The 22,005-nt window shown below is 39.7% G+C and overlaps 1 protein-coding gene across 1 annotated transcript in view; it reads left to right on the top strand.

Moving 5' to 3' along the window:
• Positions 1 to 22,005, top strand: part of Csta2 (cystatin A family member 2) — a 35,886-nt gene that overhangs the window by 4,508 nt on the left and 9,373 nt on the right. Inside the window, exon 2 of the mRNA NM_029733.3 lies at positions 12,755 to 12,816. The gene's annotated coding sequence lies outside the window, so the exon portion shown is untranslated. The remainder of the gene's footprint in view (positions 1 to 12,754; positions 12,817 to 22,005) is intronic.

Consider the following 22,005-nt stretch of genomic DNA (forward strand, 5'->3'; position numbering starts at 1 on the left):
GGTCTGATAGAACTCTGCACTAAACCCGTCTGGTCCTGGGCTTTTTTTTTGGCTGGGAGACTATTAATAACTGCTTCTATTTCTTTAGGGGATATGGGACTGTTTAGATGGTCAACTTGATTCTGATTCAACTTTGGTACCTGGTATCTGTCCAGAAGTTTGTCCATTTCGTCCAGGTTTTCCAGTTTTGCTGAGTATAGCCTTTTGTAGAAGGATCTGATGGTGTTTTGGATTTCTTCAGGATCTGTTGTTATGTCTCCCTTTTCATTTCTGATTTTGTTAATTAGGATTTTGTCCCTGTGCCCTCTAGTGAGTCTAGCTAAGGGTTTATCTATCTTATTGATTTTCTCAAAGAACCAATTCCTCATTTGGTTAATTCTTTGAATAGTTCTTCTTGTTTCCACTTGGTTGATTTCACCCCTGAGTTTGATTATTTCCTGCCGTCTACTCCTCTTGGGTGAATTTGCTTCCTTTTTTTCTAGAGCTTTTAGATGTGTTGTCAAGCTGCTAGTATGTGCTCTCTCCCGTTTCTTCTTGGAGGCACTCAGAGCTATGAGTTTCCCTCTTAGAAATGCTTTTATTGTGTCCCAAAGGTTTGGGTACGTTGTGGCTTCATTTTCATTAAACTCTAAAAAGTCTTTAATTTCTTTCTTTATTCCTTCCTAGACCAAGGTATCATTGAGAAGAGTGTTATTCAGTTTCCACGTGAATGTTGGCTTTCCATTATTTATGTTGTTATTGAAGATCAGTCTTAGGCCATGGTGGTCTGATAGGATACATGGGACAATTTCAATATTTTTGTATCTGTTGAGGCCTGTTTTGTGACCAATTATATGGTCAGTTTTGGAGAAGGTCCAGTGAGGTGCTGAGAAGAAGGTATATCCTTTTGTTTTAGGATAAAATGTTCTGTAGATATCTGTCAGGTCCATTTGTTTCATAACTTCTGTTAGTTTCACTGTGTCCCTGTTTAGTTTCTGTTTCCACGATCTGTCCATTGATGAAAGTGGTGTGTTGAAGTCTCCCACTATTATTGTGTGAGGTGCAATGTGTGCTTTGAGCTTTACTAAAGTGTCTTTAATGAATGTGGCTGCCCTTGCATTTGGAGCATAGACATTCAGAATTGAGAGTTCCTCTTGGAGGATTTTACCTTTGATGAGTATGAAGTGTCCCTCCTTGTCTTTTTCGATAACTTTGGGTTGGAAGTCGATTTTATCCGATATTAGAATGGCTACTCCAGCTTGTTTCTTCAGACCATTTGCTTGGAAAATTGTTTTCCAGCCTTTCACTCTGAGGTAGTGTCTGTCTTTTTCCCTGAGATGGGTTTCCTGTAAGCAGCAGAATGTTGGGTCCTGTTTGTGTAGCCAGTCTGTTAGTCTATGTCTTTTTATTGGGGAATTGAGTCCATTGATATTAAGAGATATTAAGGAAAAGTAATTGTTGCTTCCTTTTATTTTTGTTGTTAGAGTTGGCATTCTGTTCTTGTGGCTGTCTTCTTTTTGGTTTGTTGAGGGATTACTTTCTTGCTTGTTCTAGGGCGTGATTTCCATCCTTGTATTGCTTCTTTTCTGTTATTATCCTTTGAAGGGCTGGATTCGTGGAAAGATATTGTGTGAATTTGGATTTGTCGTGGAATACTTTGGTTTCTCCATCTATGGTAATTGAGAGTTTGGCTGGGTATAGTAGCCTGGGCTGGCATTTGTGTTCTCTTAGTGTCTGTATAACATCTGTCCAGGTTCTTCTGGCTTTCATAGTCTCTGGTGAAAAGTCTGGTGTAATTCTGATAGGCCTTCCTTTATATGTTACTTGACCTTTCTCCCTTACTGCTTTTAATATTCTATCTTTATTTAGTGCATTTGTTGTTCTGATTATTATGTGTCAGGAGGAATTTCTTTTCTGATCCAGTCTATTTGGAGTTCTGTAGGCTTCTTGTATGATCATGGGCATCTCTTTCTTTATGTTTGGGAAGTTTTCTTCTATTATTTTGTTGAAGATATTGGCTGGCCCTTTAAGTTGAAAATCTTCATTCTCATCAATTCCTATTATCCGTAGGTTTGGTCTTCTCATTGTGTCCTGGATTTCCTGGATGTTTTGAGTTAGGATCCTTTTGCATTTTGTATTTTTTTTGACTGTTGTGTCGATGTTCTCTATAGAATCTTCTGCACCTGAGATTCTCTCTTCCATTTCTTGTATTCTGTTGCTGATGCTCGCATTTATGGTTCCAGATCTCTTTCCTAGGGTTTCTATCTCCAGCGTTGCCTCGCTTTGGGTTTTCTTTATTGTGTCTACTTCCCTTTTTAGTTCTAGTATGGTTTTGTTCATTTCCATCACCTGTTTGTATGTGTTTTCCTGTTTTTCTATAAGGACTTCTACCTGTTTGGTTGTGTTTTCCTGCTTTTCTTTAAGGGCCTGTAACTCTTTATCAGTGCTCTCCTGTAATTCTTTAAGTGACTTATGAAAGTCCTTCTTGATGTCCTCTATCATCATCATGAGAAATGTTTTTAAATCTGGATCTAGATTTTCGGTTGTGTTGGGGTGCCCAGGACTAGGTGGGGTGGGAATGCTGCGTTCTGATGATGGTGAGTGGTCTTGATTTCTGTTAGTAGGATTCTTACGTTTGCCTTTCGCCATCTGGTAATCTCTGAAGCTAGCTGTTATAGTTGCCTCTGGTAAGAGCTTGTTCTTCAGGTGACTCTGTTAGCCTCTATAAGCAGACCTGGGAGGGTAGCTCTCTCCTTAGTTTCAGTGGGCAGAGTATTCTCTGCAGGCAAGATCTCTTCTTGCAGGGAAGGTACCCAGATATCTGGTGTTCGAACCGGCCTCCTGGCAGAAGTTGTGTTCCACTCACTAGAGGTCTTAGGATCCCGTGTGGAATCCTGTGTGGGCCCTTGCGGGTGTTGGGCGACTCCGCTGGCAAGGTACCCCGGGGCTGGAGTGGAGCAGAAGGGGCTTGTGCCCCAGGTCAGGCCCAGGTAGTCTGCTTCCCTATTTACCGCAGTCTCAGGTTCCGCACGATTGGATTGGGGCAGGCGCTGTGTTTCACTCACCAGAGGTCTTAGGATCCTGTGGGGAATCCTGTGTGGGCCTTTGCGGGTGTCGGGTGACTCCACTGGTAAGGTACCCCGGGGCTCGAGTGGAGCGGAAGGGAGTGGGCTATTTTAGCCTGTATTAATGAGGGTTCATTTGATAATCATTATCACAAACATCCTTTAATGACCTTTTTTAAGGAACATCCAGTCATTTTCCCTCAAGTGGTGAGGAAAACACACATTAAGGATGCAGTTAATGTGTTTACTGATGGATCAAAAACCGGATGTGGAGTATATATGATAGAGGGGAAAGATCCTGTGGTCAGGCAGTATTATCCCTGTACTCCGCAGATGGTGGAATTACAAATAGTTATTGAGGTCATTAAGGATTGTGATTTTCCTTTTAATGTAGTTAATTTAGTTTTATCCCTAGAAGTGGCAGGCCAAATAAAAGTTCGTAGTACCATCCAAGCCTTAGCCTTACAATTACAAAAGTTGCTGTGGGAAAGACGCCAACCATTATATGTTGGACATATCCATGCCCATAGTGGGCTTCCAGGACCCTTAAGTAGAGGAAATGATATTGTAGATAATTGTACTCGTATGGAGTTCATATTTTTAGCATTCCCTATGGAGTTAGCCTCACAATTTCATTCTAAATTTCATGTTAATGCTAAAACTTTGCAGAGAAAAATTGAAATCTCTAGAGCACAAGCTTGGGATGTAGTCACTACCTGTGGACGTTGCCTTGAGTTTCAACACCCACCTTCTTATGGAGTGAATCATAGAGGATTGCTCCCTCTACAGGTGTGGCAAATGGATGTGACACATTTTTCAGAATTTGGCAAATTGAAATACGTTCATGTATCCATTGACACATGTTCAAAAATAGTTTATACATCTCCCATGGCAGGGGAAAAGGCCTCCCATGTTATACAGCATTGTTTGGAGGCCTAGACACCTTGGGGTAAGCCCCAACAACTTAAAAAAGACAATGGCCCTGCATATACTGTCAAAACCCTGGTGTCTTTTTGTCAACAGATGAAAGTACAAGTTAAACACGGCCTACCATATAATTCTCAAGGCCAGGGAATCAATGAAGGAGCACATAGAACCTTAAAAGAATTATTAATAAAACAAAAAGAGGGATAGGCTATGGCCATACCAGAAAGATAAGAAATTTTTTGCAATTGGATAAGGAAGGTCACTCTGCTGCTGAAGGACATACTAATACCAGCTCCAGTAAACCGGGGTATGCTAAATGGAAGGATGTGCTTACAGGATCATGGAATGGTCCGGATCCTGTGTTAGCCTGGGGGAGAGGGTCTGTTTGCATGTTTCCACAGAATCACGCAGAGCCAGTGTGGGTTCCAGAGCGGCTAGTGCAACGCTGTCAAAATGAAGAAGCTGATCTTGCTGGTGATGAGCACGTGTCTGCCCCTGATGGGTGTGGAACCCAGATGGGGAATACTGTCGGTACAAATTTGATGGCAAGATGAATGAGCTACACTCGGCGATTGTCACTGTGAATTCTACCCAAGTGGATCCTGGCTTGGCATAGACAAAGAATGGAATGGGATAGGTGCCTTTGCTATGGCCCTAGTTTTGACATGAATGTTGTGTGTATGGTGTATGTGTCGGTTGCAAAATGCCCAGGTCCACACTGCCACCATGGTGGTGCAAGTTTTTGCCACAGTGGAAGCAGGGAGTCACCTCAGATTTGGCTTGCTGCCATGAAGAATGAACAATGAAGCCATCACTCTGTAGGGTTGTACGGCTAAGCACTGCACAGAGGTTAGTCTGGAAGCTGTTTGACAATCTCTGGGAGGTATGTCTGATTGCATGAGGGTTGAGTGTCCTAGTGTCCTTTCCCCAGGAAAAAAACGGCACGGGAGCAGGTCAGGGTTGCTCTGGGAAAAACCATGTGAGCCTAAGAGTCAATCCTGTACATGGCCCCTATTTCTGCACACTGGAGATCAGACCTCTATCTTCACCCACGGAGCTTGTTCAAAAAAAAATATAAAAGGGGGAATTGTAGGGAACCATTCCGAACTTCCTGGTCAGCAGGATGGAAGTCTGCTCCAGGTAGTAAACAAGCCCATGTTTGGTGGATGGCCCGCCCTTAATCCCTGATTGGCTGAACAAGCCTGCCTGGTAAGGTGATGTGACCTGTGGTGATTGGTGGGGGCATGGTTGTGGCTGGAGAGAAAAACACTTGTAACTAGAGAGGCTGGGGGATTTGAAGTAAGTAGCTGCCTGAGTAAACTGCATTAAGAAGAACCTATGGTTGCGTCTTTCTTGCTGGTCGAGTGGGACGCGGCAGGTCTGAATTAACTTTGCTAGGTAATTTAGAATATTGGAATCTCTAACATTGGACTGAATATTAGACCAGTCTAAGATTGAGTTAGAATGACTGGTCACACTGAAGAAAAGAGAAAAATCATTATGACTCTATTAAATGACTAATTTTACCAAGTCAGTATGCACAGTCTCTGATGAACTATTGCCATAAAGTTAAAAGGCTAGAAGCTAGTCTAAACTGGAAAAATGGCAAGCAAGGATGGATCTAAAACATGAATTTAATTTAGTTTTTTAGTCATTTCAATCAGGACACTGAGTAAACTTACCTGCCAGCTCAACACACGAATTAACTAATATGCTTCTGCAGCATTCTGTGGAGAGAACCTGTTTTTTCCTTTCCTAATAAGGTAGCTGTTTTAGGATCAATCTATAAGCCAATAAGTAGATCCTTTTAAGATACTATAAAGCATTTATTAAATTCTTTGACATTTAAATTTCAAATTTCGAAAATAAAGGTATGATTTAAATAGTGTGCATGGGAATGCACTAAAAAGTATGTACGGGGATACAATTTCTCTCTTTTTTGTCTTTTAAGAAGTTAAAGTTTTAAAATTTCACAATATCTAACTTTTTGAATTAATAACTTGTTGACAAAATATTTTAAATACTTGGCTGTAAAGGGGCAGTGACTAATTGCACTTTCAATCATTTTTCTTAAGGAGTGGTTGTAACTAGAAAGCTAGCAAAGTTATTAAGAGTCACATGTGCATAATTTATTTATTAACTAGAAATATGCATAAGCAATTGCAAATTTGAGAATTAATAGTATCTGAGGGACGAACAATTTTAAGCAATTGTGAGCTCAGAGATATGGCATTGACTATTAATATACAAATTAAGGTTTGATTGTTCAGCATTTTAAAACACCATCTACAGCACACAACTAGGTTATTTGTGCTGGAACAGGGGAAACTGTGTGTCTTAAGATCTGCCCCACAGCAGCTAGTTGGGCCCACGTGGGCCAACGATCAGCTGGGAGGATGAGAAAAATGACTTTACAATAATGTTTTTTCTGGCCAAAGAATTGTCTTGGGCACAACTAATATTTAATTATCAATGAATATAATTAATAACAATTATAAAAGCTTTCTTTATTTTTTGTAAAACCTTTTGTAGTAAACTAAAACCCTAAGTAATAAAAGTATATTGTCTCTGAATTCTTTGGGTGAGAGCAAGGATTTAAGGTAAACTTCCTTTGAGAAGCATTAGTTAGTAAAAAACACTTTCCACTTAGGAAACAATATACACTGAAAGATTAAAACTCTTGGCTTCTTGTATAGAAGCAGAAACAATAAAAATTTCTTACATAATGTAAAGTTACATTAGCCATACCTAGAGGCAAAATTTTCTAGTAATTACCAGTTCACTAGAAGCAAAACTCTTTGAATTTAAGCATTATTCTAAACATCTGAATAGATCTGCAACACTGTTAAAAAGAAATTTTCTTGAACACAGGGAAAAACTTTCTCAGGCACTGTTTGCAAAACAAAAGAAAGGCCACAAGCTGCTCTGGGGCTGCCCAGAGCCCTGCATTGACTCAAACGTAAAATACCTTTTAATCTGAGCATCTTGGCCCTCCTGTAATAAGGACCGATTCTAGAGGAACAATATAATTGTCTACGCCTCTAACTTTGATACTCTTTCTTAAGATGACTTACAGTTAAAACGTTCTTCACAACTTTAGTGTTGTGAAAAAATTGCCAATATTGCAGTTTCCTGCCAGGCAGCAACTATAGCCAAACTGATTGTTTGAGGGTCTAATCTATTCACAAAGACAAACATAACTAGATAACTTTGTCACAGTTTTGTATGAAGTGAGCTGTATTAGTGCTTTCAAAAGATAATTACTCTTATAATTATCTTAATTAACAATATATGGTGAGTAGAAAATCTTAAATTTGCAATCAAACTGCAAGCTGCAGTCAATGGAACAATGGCAGTTTTAACCATAATTTTTAAGTTTTCGTTGCAATATTAGAATATATCTATAACTTTTGGAAAGCAAAACCCAAGTCTAAAACAATTTATCATCTTTAAAATAAATATTAGAAGCATTACTATCATATTACAAAGTTTGGCTGCCAATTAATACCTATGAATACCTATTAAAGCAAGCTTTAATGCTTTAATAAAGAGGCACTGCTTTAAATCTTATCTTAAATTTTACTATTTAGGATAGGAACCACATTAATTATTATCTAAACTAGAAATATCTTTAGAGACCCAGCCTCTTGGCCTGCCTTATGCCACGTTTCAGAAGGACTCTAAACTTGAATTATCAAATTTAACACTAACCATCTGTAGCAATGTAACAATTATTAATTTTAACCAACAACTTATGAGCTGAATGTGAAAACATGCAGAGCACATTATCAATAAAAAAGGAACCAAATGAAGCAGTTACTTTTAGACCAATCAGAGAATGTTAATTTTTGTAGCTACAATCATAGAATAAAAGGCACTTTACCATTTGTCAAACACATTAGTCACAAACCATTTATCAGCTTTTTTACTCTGAAACTAAGAGGCTGTGTACTCACCCTTTTTTCCTAAAACGAACAGTTTTTTCCAGCTGGGGCCCTCCTGCCATGTGTCTGATTCCTGGCTGAAGCACGTGGCAGCTCTCGGCTTTGCAGATAAAGTTTTTTATACCATCTTTATTATCCAACATAAAACATAGAACATTCATTCATACAGATTGGACATGAACATACATGAATTGAACACAGGAACAGATTGGTGCACCAGACATTAGACAAGACACAAAAGGGGACACAGTACTACTTCTGCTATAAGGCCCAGAGAGAACAAAGCATGGCACTCCTGAAATTTCTCTCTATTTTTTGGGACATTTTCCTCCCTCATGATGCAGTTGTTTTTTTTTTTTTTTTTTTTTTTTAACTGCGGCAATCCGCCTGATTATTAATTTCCTTTTAATAAACCCTTTCTTTTCTCATGCCTAAAAATGTAGCTTCAGAGAGCCACGGCCTACCACCTATTATAGTTCCCAGCTCCTCTTAAGCTTCACTGCTGAACCTAAGTGAACCAGCACTCAGGTTTAACACTGTTTCAGCTTAGCCCATACCTTCTCCGGTATGAATTTCCTTTATCCTTTAATTATTTCATGGAGCTCCAAACCAGCAGTGCCTCTTCCAAAAATCCTTTGCCGTTTCTCAGCCCTGCGTTGGTTCGCCAAATGTTGTGTCTGGCCAGTAGATCACAACCTGGGTTCTAGCCTGGAAAGGCATTTTGGAAACCTGGAAGAGAAGAGGGGCTAGGCGGCGAGAGAAAATGATGCAGCTAAGACAGGCATTCTGATCAAAGCTCAATTTTACTGTTCCGACACTCAGTTATGAAGGAAGGGGGAGGGGGCCTGATTCCCACCAAGTAAACTTGGGGTCCAATAGCAGGGTGACCACGTGCACAGCTCTGAACAGCAAAGCGGCAGTTTCCAGCAGTAGGCGTGGCAGAACGATTGAGCCGGCAAGCTCCACCCCTGAGCAAGCAGGTTTCAGGCTGGGGGAGGGGAGAGTACAATTATATATAATTTACTGTTATTAGAGATAAAGCCATTTATTGAAATAAGGGGGGGGGAGAAGCTGTGATGACCCACACATATTTTATTTACCAGCTATGAGAAAGTGCTTTCAATTTTTAAATGAACCAATGCCAGGCTGGCAGGACATGTTCATGTTTGTCACATCCTTATCTGCTCCAAAAAGAAAGGCAAGCTGCCCCGGGAAAGGTCACATAGTCCACAAAGCCATCTGGTTGAGTAAGGAGTGTGGCCTTTTGTATAATAGAGGGCTGGTGGCTTGGAGGTAGGACAAGAGAATGGGCAGAATGTAGGCCTAGGCAGAGATGCAGACAGATGCAGAGAGGACTAGACAGACACAGAAGGAAGATGGAAGGTAGACAGGACAAAGCTGGGATGTAGGCAGTGAGAACCACATGGATAGACACAATGGCAGAGAAGTTGGGTTGGGCTAGCTGAGAGACTGTCCACAAGGTAAAATAAGGTTAGTGTTCTACCATCCAATGCATTTGGGAGTCTTCCAATTGTGAGTGTCTAAACTATAGACCAGTGGTATAAAGGAAGCTACAGTTTGGGCAACAGGAAAAATTGTAACAGTGCTTGAGGGAGTCTAACCTTAGTGAAGTAATTTTGCTTTTGGACGACTTGAGATTTATACTCCATGGCTTTGAATTTTTCATTGTTTCTCATTGGTTTTCTCGTCAAGACACATTTTAAAATTACAATTACACAGGACTAGTGGAAGAAGTGCAATAATTTTTCCAGCTACCATAAAACAATTACCTCCAGAACAGCAACCCACTGGTTACTATGAATTTGTGTGGCAACACAAAGGAGTGGTTAAATCTAAGGATATTTTTAAAAGGTGACTATATCATATGGTGTGCACTTACCATATGTGAGACAGGTACTAAATAATTAGGCCATGAAGATTTGTATAATTCCAAAAGATTTGAAGATTTAATAGTAGCTATCTTTGAAGCTGGCCCTTAGCTACAGTGGCTGATGTGATAGAGAGAGGAGGCTTTGGCTACGGAGAAACATAATAGGACTAGTAGGGTTAATATTGTCAAGGGTCAGTTGGTAGGTGAAGGTGAGTATGGTGAGTTAGAGATGTATAATCTGTTTGATGATGTCACCTTAGAGCAATGTCTTACAGTAGTTTTAAATGCTTGGGACAAGGTTGAACAACAGTGAGGATGATCTGAATCATTTACCAAGATAGCCCAGGGCTCAGATGAAGCTTTTAGTTATTTATTTACAGTGATTAACTTCAACTGCAAATAAAGCAATATCAGATCCAGATGTAAGAGCAGGATTAATTGAGTGTTAAGCTTTTAAGTATACTAATACTGAATGGAAAAAGACTATTATACCTTTAAGGACCAGATCTACACTTTCTTATGCCCATTCTCCTGTTCCACTTCCAAGCCATCAGCCCTCTAAGATGCAAAAAGCCACACTCCTTACAATACCAATTACCTCTGGGGGCTATGTGACCTTCCCCAGGGCAGCTTGCCTTTCTTTTTGGAGTAGATGAGAATTTGAAAAACATTTATATTATCTGTTAGCCTGGCTTTGGTTCAATTAACATTTGAAAGCATGGGGACACAATTTCTCAAAGCTGATAAATACAATATGTGTGGGTTTTTACAACATTTCCCTTTCTAGTTCAAGAAATGGCTTTGTTTGTAATAACAGCAAATTATATAATATAAGAACAACCATGAGAACTATCAGGGTAAGAATTATTTTCACAGTGTTTAATCCATTTGTATTTGGCAATTTTAGAGAATATATTTCTGTATCTCTCTGAAATATTTCATTCTTTTTATATATCTTAAATTATGTTCTTATTACTATTTAAGCATTTCAGACTCTAATCTTACAGCTTATATTTACCAACATTAAAAACCTCCTTTGACCCTAAAACACTTTTTTAGATCCTTTACAACTTAAGTTTTTATGTCTATTAAGTTACATCTCTTGTGTGAGTTTATCTTTTTGAATCTTGTAACAAGGAAAACTGAAAAGCTCTCACTATCTGGTCTTCAATCCCATTAGAGATCCAAGAAGGGTAAAGCTTACCTGAGTAAGCAGGAAGTGCAGAGCAAGCAGCTTCTAAACCTGTAGAAGTGACAGAAACTTACTGGCTACGTGGACCATAACCTAAGGCTCTCATGTGTTGGTGGGGCATCTATCTTCAGCCAGCAGGCTCAGAAGATCTGACAGACTTTTTTTTTTTTCCCATTGGGAACTTGGGTGAACTGTCCCATCTTGTCTAGGCAAAGTGGGGGCAATCAACTTCCAAGTGTCCTGCTTGTCCACAGTTTGGACCACGTACTGTCAGCAGTCAAAGTAAAGGGCAGCTTGTAGCCCAGTGGCCAGTTTTACCACATTTGAAGCAAACTCCAGGTGGAGATTCTGCAGTACCTATCATCTTCATGGGAGGAGATTGGGGTACTGAGTGGAGCAGACGTGCCTGTCCATCAAACAAGCCTTTTTTAAATTAACACTTCCTAAATTACATTTTCTGCAGAGCTCTGAAGTATTTGAGGACCATATATCTATCTAGAGCATATCTAATTAGACAACCTTGTTTGTTTCTAGTTACATGTTTTGGCTTAACTTTGAAAATATATATATGTGGTTAAATAAAGCCTCCTCTTTCAATCAACTACATTAGTATCTAACATGACTACTAGTTCTGAATGCATTAAAAGATATGATTATTTATAGGTGACTGAACACTAACTTGTATTTCTTAATTATTAGTAACAGTTTATGAATAGTAGCTTTCATAAGATTAGGGCATTAAATTACATTTTTAATTGAATTGTATTAAAGTTATAACAACATATATCTTTAAACAAGAGTTGAATAATATATACATTATTATATAGCAAAGATAACCATAAATTTCTATCATCATATAAAAACCAATACTAATCTATACTGTTTGATACTTGTTGCTCTTTTCTTAGTCTAAAAGGAGATACAATAATTTATCCTTCTTATACCAGCTGAGTGGCCTGGAGCAACCCCACCATAAAAGTGAAATGGTATGGTCCCTACTGACTTTTGGTAGAGCCTCCTCAACATGATGTTGATATGGTTCATCAGGACAAGGGTAAAAGGGAGTAGCAAGAGACTTTTATGAATAATTGGACCTTCATTAGAGCTTGTTGTTTTGGTTTTGAAGGCAGGGACTTTCTCTTTGTACTTTCAATAACAACAGAGGAACATCTGGCAGGAAACAGGAAAAACAGTATTCTAGAAGAGAGAGCTAAGGAGTCCTCTTAACCTTGGAGATCCTCAAGAAAAAGATAGACTACCTCTGTAGATACATCAATATGAGATCATGTATTTATAGGTGAAGTTAATCATTTAAAAAAAAATCACTAAAACCTTCTTCTGAGCCCTGGATTATTGTGGTAAATGATTCAGATTGTTGTCACAGGTTTTTAACCTTGTTCCAAACATTTAAAGCTACTGTAAGACATTGGTCTAAGGTGAGATCATCAAACAGAATCTGCATTTATAACTCAGCATATTCACCTTCACCTAGCAACTGATCCTTGGGACTATTAACCTTTCTAGTCTTATTATGTTGTTCCATAGTCAAACCCTCCTCTCTCAAACATGTTAGCCACTGTAGTTGAATGCCTACAATGATAGTTGTATAATATATACAACTATCTATGATAGTTGTTATTAAATCTTTTCAATATTTTGGAACTACACAATTTTGCATGGCTTAATCATGTAGTACCTGTTTGACATATGGTGACTGCATGCTATATGCTATAATCACCTCTTTAAATCTCTTTAGGTGTACCATTCCTAAGGACTGCCATCCAAATTCATCATACCCTGTCGGTTACTCTTCTGGAGGTAATTGTTTTATAGTAGTTGGAAAAATTAATGTAGATTTTCTAATAGTCCTGTGTAAGGTTAATTTTAAAAGTTGTCTAGTTTTTCTCTAGCCTGGATAGCTCCCAAATGAATGAGACTACTACTAATTTGAGGGTCAAGTGCAAAGAGATTATCTCTTTTCTTCTTTGATGTTTTTTTAGAGAGGACAGAGAAAACTGTGATCAATGTAAATAGTTCTATGATGATAATTAAAATGAAACTATATGCAGTACAAATGTCCTCTGCTGTGTTGTTTTCCATTATTAATGTAGAAAACATTTTCAGTTTTTGATCTTGCCAATTCTCTCTTTTCTTCAGAGAATTTCCCGTATTAAATTCAAGTTTAAAATTTCTATCTATGCCTGTCAATACTTAGTTTCTCTCTCTTTTTTTTTTTTTGCAGCATCTATACACATTTATAAAACATTACTTCTTATTTATCTTTTATGGCTTTAAAGCATAATATTTATTTCAGTAAATATGCTTCTCTAAGCTGTACTCTCTGGGCTGTCAACTCTGAGCATATATTAATGACTCTGAGGTCTGAGATTTTTAGCTCCTCTGACTCTAGCTGATGCCTCCCCTCATGCTCAAGTGGATTCTTGTCTTAGTCTGGATCTCATGACCTATAATATTGTGCCTGATATTTCAGGGCTTTTGTGGGAACCTGCTCGAGGTTTAATAAAGACAGGGAGACATCTGCATAATTTAAAGCTGTTGACCTTTACCTGGTGTAGTCTTTCAGCTAGCCTCTACCTTTTTATTTTTTTTCCTCCGAGACAGGGTTTCTCTATATAGCTCTGGCTGTCCTGGAACTCATTTTGTAGACCAGGCTGACCTCGAACTCAGAAATCTGCCTGCTTCTACCTCTCATTTGCATCACAAATGTTGCCCTCACTTCCAGGTTTCCGTTTGCAGAATTCTTCCCCCCATCTTCATTCCCCTTCACCTTTGAGAGGGTGGCCCTCCGTTGGGTATGCCCCTACCATGAGGCATCAAGTCTTTACAGGATGAGACCCATCCTCTCCCACTGAGGCCAGACAAGGCATCCCTCTGCTACATATGTGCCTGGGGGCTTGGACCAGCCCTTCTATGCTATTTGGTTGAGTCTCAGTCTCTGGAAGCTCCCAGGGGTCCAGGTTAGTTGACACTGTTGGTCTTCCTGTGGGGTTGACATCCCCTTAAGTTGCTTCTATCCTTTCCCCAACTCTTCCATTGGAATCCCTGACTTCTGTCCCATGTTTGCCTCTTTTTATCTGTGCCTGTCTCAGCCAGCTGGTGGATAAAGTCTTGACTTGAACTTTATACTTGATGGCTTCAAATTTTTCATATATCTCATTGCTTTCTTTTCTCTTCAAGCAGTGGTCTGATCTTATGAGGAGAAAGTGAGAGATGTTACGGCTGTGTTGACTCATCTTACCTGAGTCACAAATCTGGGAACCTCATCCTGCTGAGAGTCCTCAGAGATGCTGATGTGCCTTAGCTGGCTACTCAAGCCTCTAGCCTCTAATTTCAGAACTTGGAAGAATGAGGCAGGAAAATGTTATTCAAGAATGTTATTCAGCTTGAGGTATATAGAAAGTTCCAGGCTACTTGGGGTTACCTATTGAGTCCTGCTTCAAATATCAAAACACACACACACACACACACACACACACACACACACGAAAGAATGCAAAACCAAATATAGTCATGATTTGCAATGAGGGCTCCAATGGGTATGTCTATATTTGATCAGTTTACAAAGTAAACAGCATTTAGTAGAGATTTTCTCTGGGCTTCTTCAAATAACTCTAGGGATACAGTAACCCCCCTCTGGTCTGACACTGTGTGGAGACCCCACTGACCATAGTCTTGGAGGAGTAGATTTTCCTGACTAAATTTCCTGATACAACAAGGGCTTTCTGTATTATCTTCACCTTGGTGTTCTTTGAAGGGGAATTATTGCTGTGATTGGGAAATATACAGTTTACTGCCTGCTTCTTTATCTCTCAACCCTTTAGTGAGAGTTGTCCCCTCAAGCTTTCTCCTACAACACAGGACAGATGAGTGACATCTGGGAGCTGAGCCACCACCCTGTACCTGTTCACCTGACCGTAAGGACTTTGCCTCAGTGCCTAATGTCCTTTTTGGTCTTATACCTGTGTTCATGAAAGAGTGCTTAAATAAGTTTTATTTTATAACATTCTGTAGATATATAGATTTTCTCTGGACTTATGTCCTGGCTTTAGATTGTATGTCATCTGAAAACCATATGCTCAAATCTGTTTTCTCAAAATAAATAGCCTGAGTTGACTAGGAAACTATGTAGTTTTTCAACCCTGTCAGAAATCCAAGAACAACTAGTATTACCTGAAAATATGAGAAGCACAAAATATAGCTTACAAAACTTAGCCAATTTATAAAGACTGCTGATCACCTGGAGAGTTCCTTACTTCAAAACATTGGAATGTCGGCCTTCAGCCTTCTGTCCCAGGATCATCTGACAGACCTTAGAGAAAAAGAAAACTAAGGACTAGCCTATTCCGTCTCGGCAGAAGCAAGCTGTCCTAACCTGTAATTGTGTTCTATTTTTGGACAGTATTATGTCTGTAGATGAAATGAAGCAATTCTTGCCTAGTGGCTGTCTCACCACAACTGGAGTAACTCATAGATGCTCAATTTCTTCTTTGAATCCAAGAAAGTGAAAGCTGTCAGGAGCAGACTAGTCTCAACAAGTGACTAAAATTACATTAAATGTCACATTCTGTGGATTTCTGACATTTTGGAAAACCAACTATCTATGTAAAGTAATCTGGACTGTTCTTTGATAACTACTCTCAACTATTTCTAATTAAAATATCTGAAAATACCCTAACAGAATGTAAGTATCCTGTGGCTGGTTAAGCAATCTTATACCATCTACTGTTTGGCTCTGTGCCTAGAGCCACAGACATATTTTATTAATACCTGAGTAATATCTATCTGCTGATCTCTCTACCAGGAACCACAGACATTAATAATAAATACCTGACCAAAGCAGGCAATGATTATCACTGCACTCTCTACTCTGGAGTCAGTGATTAATATACTATCTTTGTTCCCAACTCCAGGTGAAATTTCCCACGTGATTCAGACAGAATCTGAATAGAAGTCTGTCCTAAAAGCAAATAATTCTAATTTTAAATTCACAGTTTATTCCCTCTGCCCTAAGAGGTAGGCAACTTCCATTCATCTTCTCTCTTAGAGCAGCCTGTAATTTCCCACAGCAGAGGACCTCAGTTCTGATAGCAGTTTCTTTATTTCAAAGTTTGCCCCCACTTGAGTCACAGACTCATTTTTTTTAGCACTACCTAATTACTCACTTAACAAAATAAAAATAAAAATAAAAAATAAAATAAAACTCTCTCAGGCAAATAATCTTAAATTCTCTCTCTGTCTCAGAGTAGTCTGAAGCTCCTCACAACAGGGGACCTCAGAGTATGATAGCAGTTTCTTTGTTTCAACTCCTATGCTAGAGTACACGTGACTCGTCTCAGTGCTCACTAAACAAAATTTAAAAACCATAAAACTCTAACTCTTAGGCTAATAATCTTAAATTTCCGACCGTGGGGTTTGTAGGGTTTTGTGTGGTAGCGAGAGGAACTGGGGGGTGGGGTGGGGGTGGGGAGTTGCTGGAGAGTTGGTGGGAAGAGAGACCACTGAGCTGAGAGAACCATGCGTGGGCCATGTGGTCCGCCACTTGCCAGCAGTAGTTTGGAAACGTGCAGGTTCTCTTCTTTAATATTTCCTGCAATGCATAGCAATTTAGTTAGTCCCTTTAGCTCTTTCTTCTTAATGTGAAATTAAGGAGTTTTCCTTGGCATCCTATTTAAGGACCTAGATCCTCCAAGCCTTCTAGGGTGCCTGATATCTGATTCTACAGGAAAGTGAAGTCATGGGTAGTGTCTTAGTCAGGGTTTCTATTCCTGCACAAACATCATTACCAAGAAGCAAGTTGGGGAGAAAAGGGTTTATTCGGCTTACACTTCCATGCTGCTCTTCATCACCAAAGAAGTCAGGACTGGAACTCAAGCAGGTCAGGAAGCAGGAGCTGATGCAGAGGCCATGGAGGGAATGTTCTTTATTGGCTTGCCTCACCTGGCTTGCTCAGCCTGCTCTCTTATAGAACCCTCTCTCTTAAGACTACCAGCCCAGAGATGGTCCCACCCACAAGGGGCCTTTCCCCCTTGATCACTAATTGAGAAAATGCCTTACAGTTGGATCTCATGGAGGCATTTCCTCAACTGAAGCTCCTTTCTCTGTGATAACTCCAGCTGTGTCAAGTTGACACAAAACTAGTCAGTACAGGTAGGAATGCCCATACTCCCAAGGACCTTGGAAGAACTCTGTGGTGAGCATGGCTCTCCCCTGAACTCCCTGTGCCAAAAATGATATCATGTTGTGTCATATGAGGAAGGACATGTAGCACCAGAGTTTCTAAATACGATAAACCTCAAAAACTTCTTTTAAGAGACTAATTAATAATGTCAAGGCTGGTTGCTTAGGATCTACCCTACTTTAAAAAGTTAATAAAACTGTCTACAGTGGAATTTTTTTGGAGTTCCAAAAATGTATATCTCCACACAGGAAGAATAAAATGGCAAACACCTTCGTTTCTTCTATGGATTTTCTTGGGTTTGTTGTTGTGTTTTTGGAGTCGGGGTTTCTGTTTCACAGGCCCTGGCTGTCCTGGAACTAACTCCGTAGACCAGGCTGGTCTCAAATTCACAGATGGCTGCCTTCATCTGCCTCCCAAGTGCTGAGATTATAGACATGGGATATCATGCCGGATGGTTATCTATTTTTAGAAGGGCTTGCATGTAGCTAAGCCTGGCCTGGAACTCTGTGGCTCAGGCTGTCCTAGAACTCACTATGAACCTTGAACATCTTGCTCTTCTGCCTCTACCTCAGAGCCCTCAGATTATAGGCATGGCCTTGAGTGTCTGATTCTTCTGCCTCTGCTTCCCAAGTGATGGATTTATAGTCAGAAGGTAATTATCAGATAATATCTCAATCATGTAAATGGTAAGGTTACTCTGTTGTAAACCGGCCTGTGGCCTACATGAGCTGGGTATTTTTGGAAGGCAGGCTGGGGCTGAAAGAGACTTAGACTGCGAGAGAAGATAATGAAGCCAAGACAAATTTTTCTGATCAAGGCCCACGAGTTTACTAAGAGACCGTGCTTATAAGGGGGAAGGCCCCCCCCCCCCACCCCGCTCCCGCCAGTCCATTCTTGGTGCTTTGAGCCAGCCTGTAGGCGACATGCAGGATAGGATGTGTTTCCGGAATGTCTCAAGGGTCTCTCAGCACGTAGCAGAGTCTCGGAGAAGAGCAGCTGTAGTTGACATAACAATATAGCCATCTAAGTCAGAAGGCTACACTCCAGGTGATCTCATATTCAGTGGCAGCAAAGTCTGAATCAGCCTGCTTCAAGGCTGGGGGAGGATACACTACTCTTTAGAGGAATTGTTGGATGTCAAGAGGGAAGTGCTAGGGATAACAGGCAATAGGGCATTGGGTTCAGTTCTGAGTGACAGAGACATTGATGTCTGTTATTTTGTGTTCTTATGATTTAAACAATCTAGAAATCAAGATAAACACGAAGTACACACATTTATAAACAGCCCAAATCCTTCTTCCCTGAGGGCTGAGACTCTGTCTTTAAATAACAACAACAACAATAGGAAAAAAAAAAACCTGCTCAATCACCTTTCTTTAGATTATAAAACCCAGTGTCTGGTAATCTTTGTATAACATCAAGATTAGAAACTGAAAATATTTTCTGTGTTAATAATGGAAAACAAAACAGCAGAGGGCGTTGGTACCCTATATGGTACTTGCATTTTACAAGTCATCTTTTGAAAAAAATCGTAACATACAAAGAAGCTGCCCTCTCCCCTTCCTTAGGCTTCCCTTGCACTTGAGAGTCAGTTGCAGTGATTTCCCATCACAAACAAATGCTTCCTGTTGTTTACTAATGCAAATAGCAGTGTGCCCTTTCAACAAGGTCATTCTCCTGCATAGCCAAAACCCAAAAATCCAGAGCAGGAAATAAACACTGATGGCACACTGACATCTTGTTCTCAGGTGTCACTCAAATGTCTCAAGTTGTTGCAATAATGACCTTTATTACAGAGGTTCCATCCAGAGTCATGTATTCCATTTAATTCTGTTTTCTTTTAAAATTCCTTAAAAAAAAAAAACGATTTATTTATTATTATATCTAAGTACACCGTAGCTATCTTCAGATGCACCAGGAGAGGGCATTAGATCTCATTACAGATGGTTGAGAGCCACCATGTGGTTGCTGGAATTTGAATTCAAGACCTTCGGAAGAGCAGACAGTGCTCTTAACCACTGAGCCATCTCTCCAGCCCTCTTTTAAAATTCTTATTCCATTTATTCATGTGTGTGTGTGTGCACGCATGCTTGAGCACCACAGATTAAGCCCTGTGTCTGTACTTTCCACATTTTTTACATATCCTAGGAAGTTTTCTCTCTGGACTACAATCAGAGAAAATATTTTCCTATGGATCTTTGTCTACACTCCATTAAGAAATAACCTGGTCTTCCATAGACATAGCATCAGACATTCTGAGCTCTCATACTTCTAGCTATTGCCTGTCTTATCATAGCAGTATTGAACACATTAGACCCAATATCTACCATAGTATTAATGCATTCATAACCAGATTCATAATGCAGGTCTGGTCTTTAAAGGTCTAATAGCCTTTTTTTTGCCTTCAACATTATTGTTCTCAAAAGCTAAAGATTCAACTAATTCTGCTCTTGCATGTAGATCTGATATTGTTCTGTTTACAGTTGAAGTTGTAACAAAAAAATCACTATAAAAAATCACTCAAAGCTTTATCTGAACCCTGAGTTTTCTTGGTAAATGATTCAGACTGTCTTCACTGTTGTTCAACCTTGTCCCAAGCATTTAAAGCTACTGTAAGACATTGGTCTAAGGTGAGATCATCAAATAGAATCTGCAATTGTAACTCAGCATATTCACCTTCACCTTGCAACTGACCCTTGGGAATGTTAACCCTTCCAGGTCTATTATGTTGTTTCATAGCCAAGCTCTTCTGTCTAGCATGTCAGCCATCATAGTTGAGGCCCAGCTTCTAAGATAGCTGTTATTAAATCTCATTCTTTGGAATTACATGTTTTTGCATCGCTTAATATTTAGTACCTGTTTCACATATGGTGAGTGCATGGTATATGCTATAATCTCCTCTTTAAATCTCCTTGGATCTACCATTCCTATGGACTGGCATCCAAATTCATCATACCCTGTGGGTTACTCTTCCAGAGGTTATTGTTTTATGGTAGCTGAAAAAATTTAGTGTAGTTTTTTGTTGGGAGCTATTTAGACAACTCTTGATCTCTAAATTGGGCCTCCCCCCCACCCCCTCCCCCCGCTGAGAAGAAAAAGGGGTCAAAAGCGGGCCACCAACGCTTTGATTCCGAGAACAACCATGGGATGTTCCAGCCCTAAGTCATTGCTGATGTCCTGACCACACCCTGATACCACCAAGTTCCTGCTTCCCCTCATAACTGCCTAAGAATGTGCAATTCTATTGCCCCCTCCCACTGATAAGTACTTCTCCTTTTGCTTGTATTGCCCCAACCCTCCCGCTGATAAGTATCTGTACTTCCCCTTTTGCTTGTGCATTTAAGCCTTGGGCCTTTCTCAATACATTTGGGGCTTTGATGCATTACAGAACGTTTCCGTGTCATTATTCGCACAAGGCCCTTGTCTCTCTCTACCCCCCACTTGGTTCTTAGGAGGAGGTCCCCTCGAGGCCCTCGAATAACTGGACCTGCTGGACGGGTCAGTTTTTCTAATAATCCCTTGTAAGGTTAATTTTAAAAGTTGTCTAGTTTTTCTTTAGCCTGGCTAGCTCCCAAATGAATGAGACTAATACCAATTTAAGGGTCAAGTACAAAGAGATTGTACTCCTTTCTTCTTTACTCTGATGTTTTTTTAGAGAGGACAGAGAAAACTGTGATCAATGTAAATAGTTCTATGATAATACTTAAAATGAAGCCCTATAGGGTACCAATGCCCTCTGCTGTGTTGTTTTCCATTATTAACACAGAAAATATTTTTAGTTCCTAATCTTGTCAATTCTTTCTTTCTTCAGTGAATTTACCTCATTTTCAAGTTTAAAATTTCCTTCTATGACTGTCAATACTCAGTTTCTTTCCTTTTGCAGCATCTATGCACATTTACAAAACATTTCTTCTTACTTCTCTTTTATTGCTACAAAATGTAATGTTTATTCAGTACTTAAGCTTCTTTAAACTGTCCTCTGGGTACTGTCAACTCTGAGCATACATTGAGCTCTGGAATTTCAGTTTCTCTGACTCCAGCTGATGCCTTCCTGTCATACTCCCATGCCTGGATTCTCTCCTCTGGGTCTTGTGTCTAGAATTCATATTCTTAACCTGCATCTCATGCCCTACATTCCTGTGCCTGATATTGCAGGTCATTTGTGGGATCCTGTTCAAGGTTTAATAAAGAGAGGGAGACATTTATACAGTTTAAGGCTGTTGGCCTTTTCCTGGTGCAGTCTCTCAGCTAACCTCTACCTTAACTCAGCCTCTCCACCATTGCATTGCCCCACTTGTATACTTCCCAGCTCTGTTCTTTCTCCTTTCAGTCTTCCTTCTGTATCTGCCAGAATCTCTTCTGGCTTCAAAGTTCTACCAGTTCTACTGCCCCAGCTTAAGATGGCAGCCATTTATTATGTTAAAGCCACACTCTTTACTCAGCCAGTTGGTTATGTAGGCTATTTGACCTTCCCCACTGCAGCTTGACTTTTAATTTTGGACAATTGAGAAGTTGACAAACATTTACATAACCTGTTAGTCTGGCATCAATGCAATTAACAATTGAAAATACGGGGACACACTCTTTGTTTGTTTGTTTCTAACATTTCCTTTTGGTTTGGTTTTTTCTTTTGTTTTCATTTTTATTCTTTTAAAAATAAATATATTATTTTATTTATTTGTATCCCATTTTCTGTCCCCACTTCATGGCCACCCCTTACAGAGTTCTTCCTCCCATCACCCTTCCCCTTCACCTCTGAGAGGGTAGTCCTCCTTTTGGTATCCCACCACCACCAAAGATCCTGAAGT

This window comes from Mus musculus, chromosome 16, assembly GCF_000001635.26.
Source record: "Mus musculus strain C57BL/6J chromosome 16, GRCm38.p6 C57BL/6J".
Classification (NCBI taxonomy): Eukaryota; Metazoa; Chordata; class Mammalia; order Rodentia; family Muridae; genus Mus; species Mus musculus.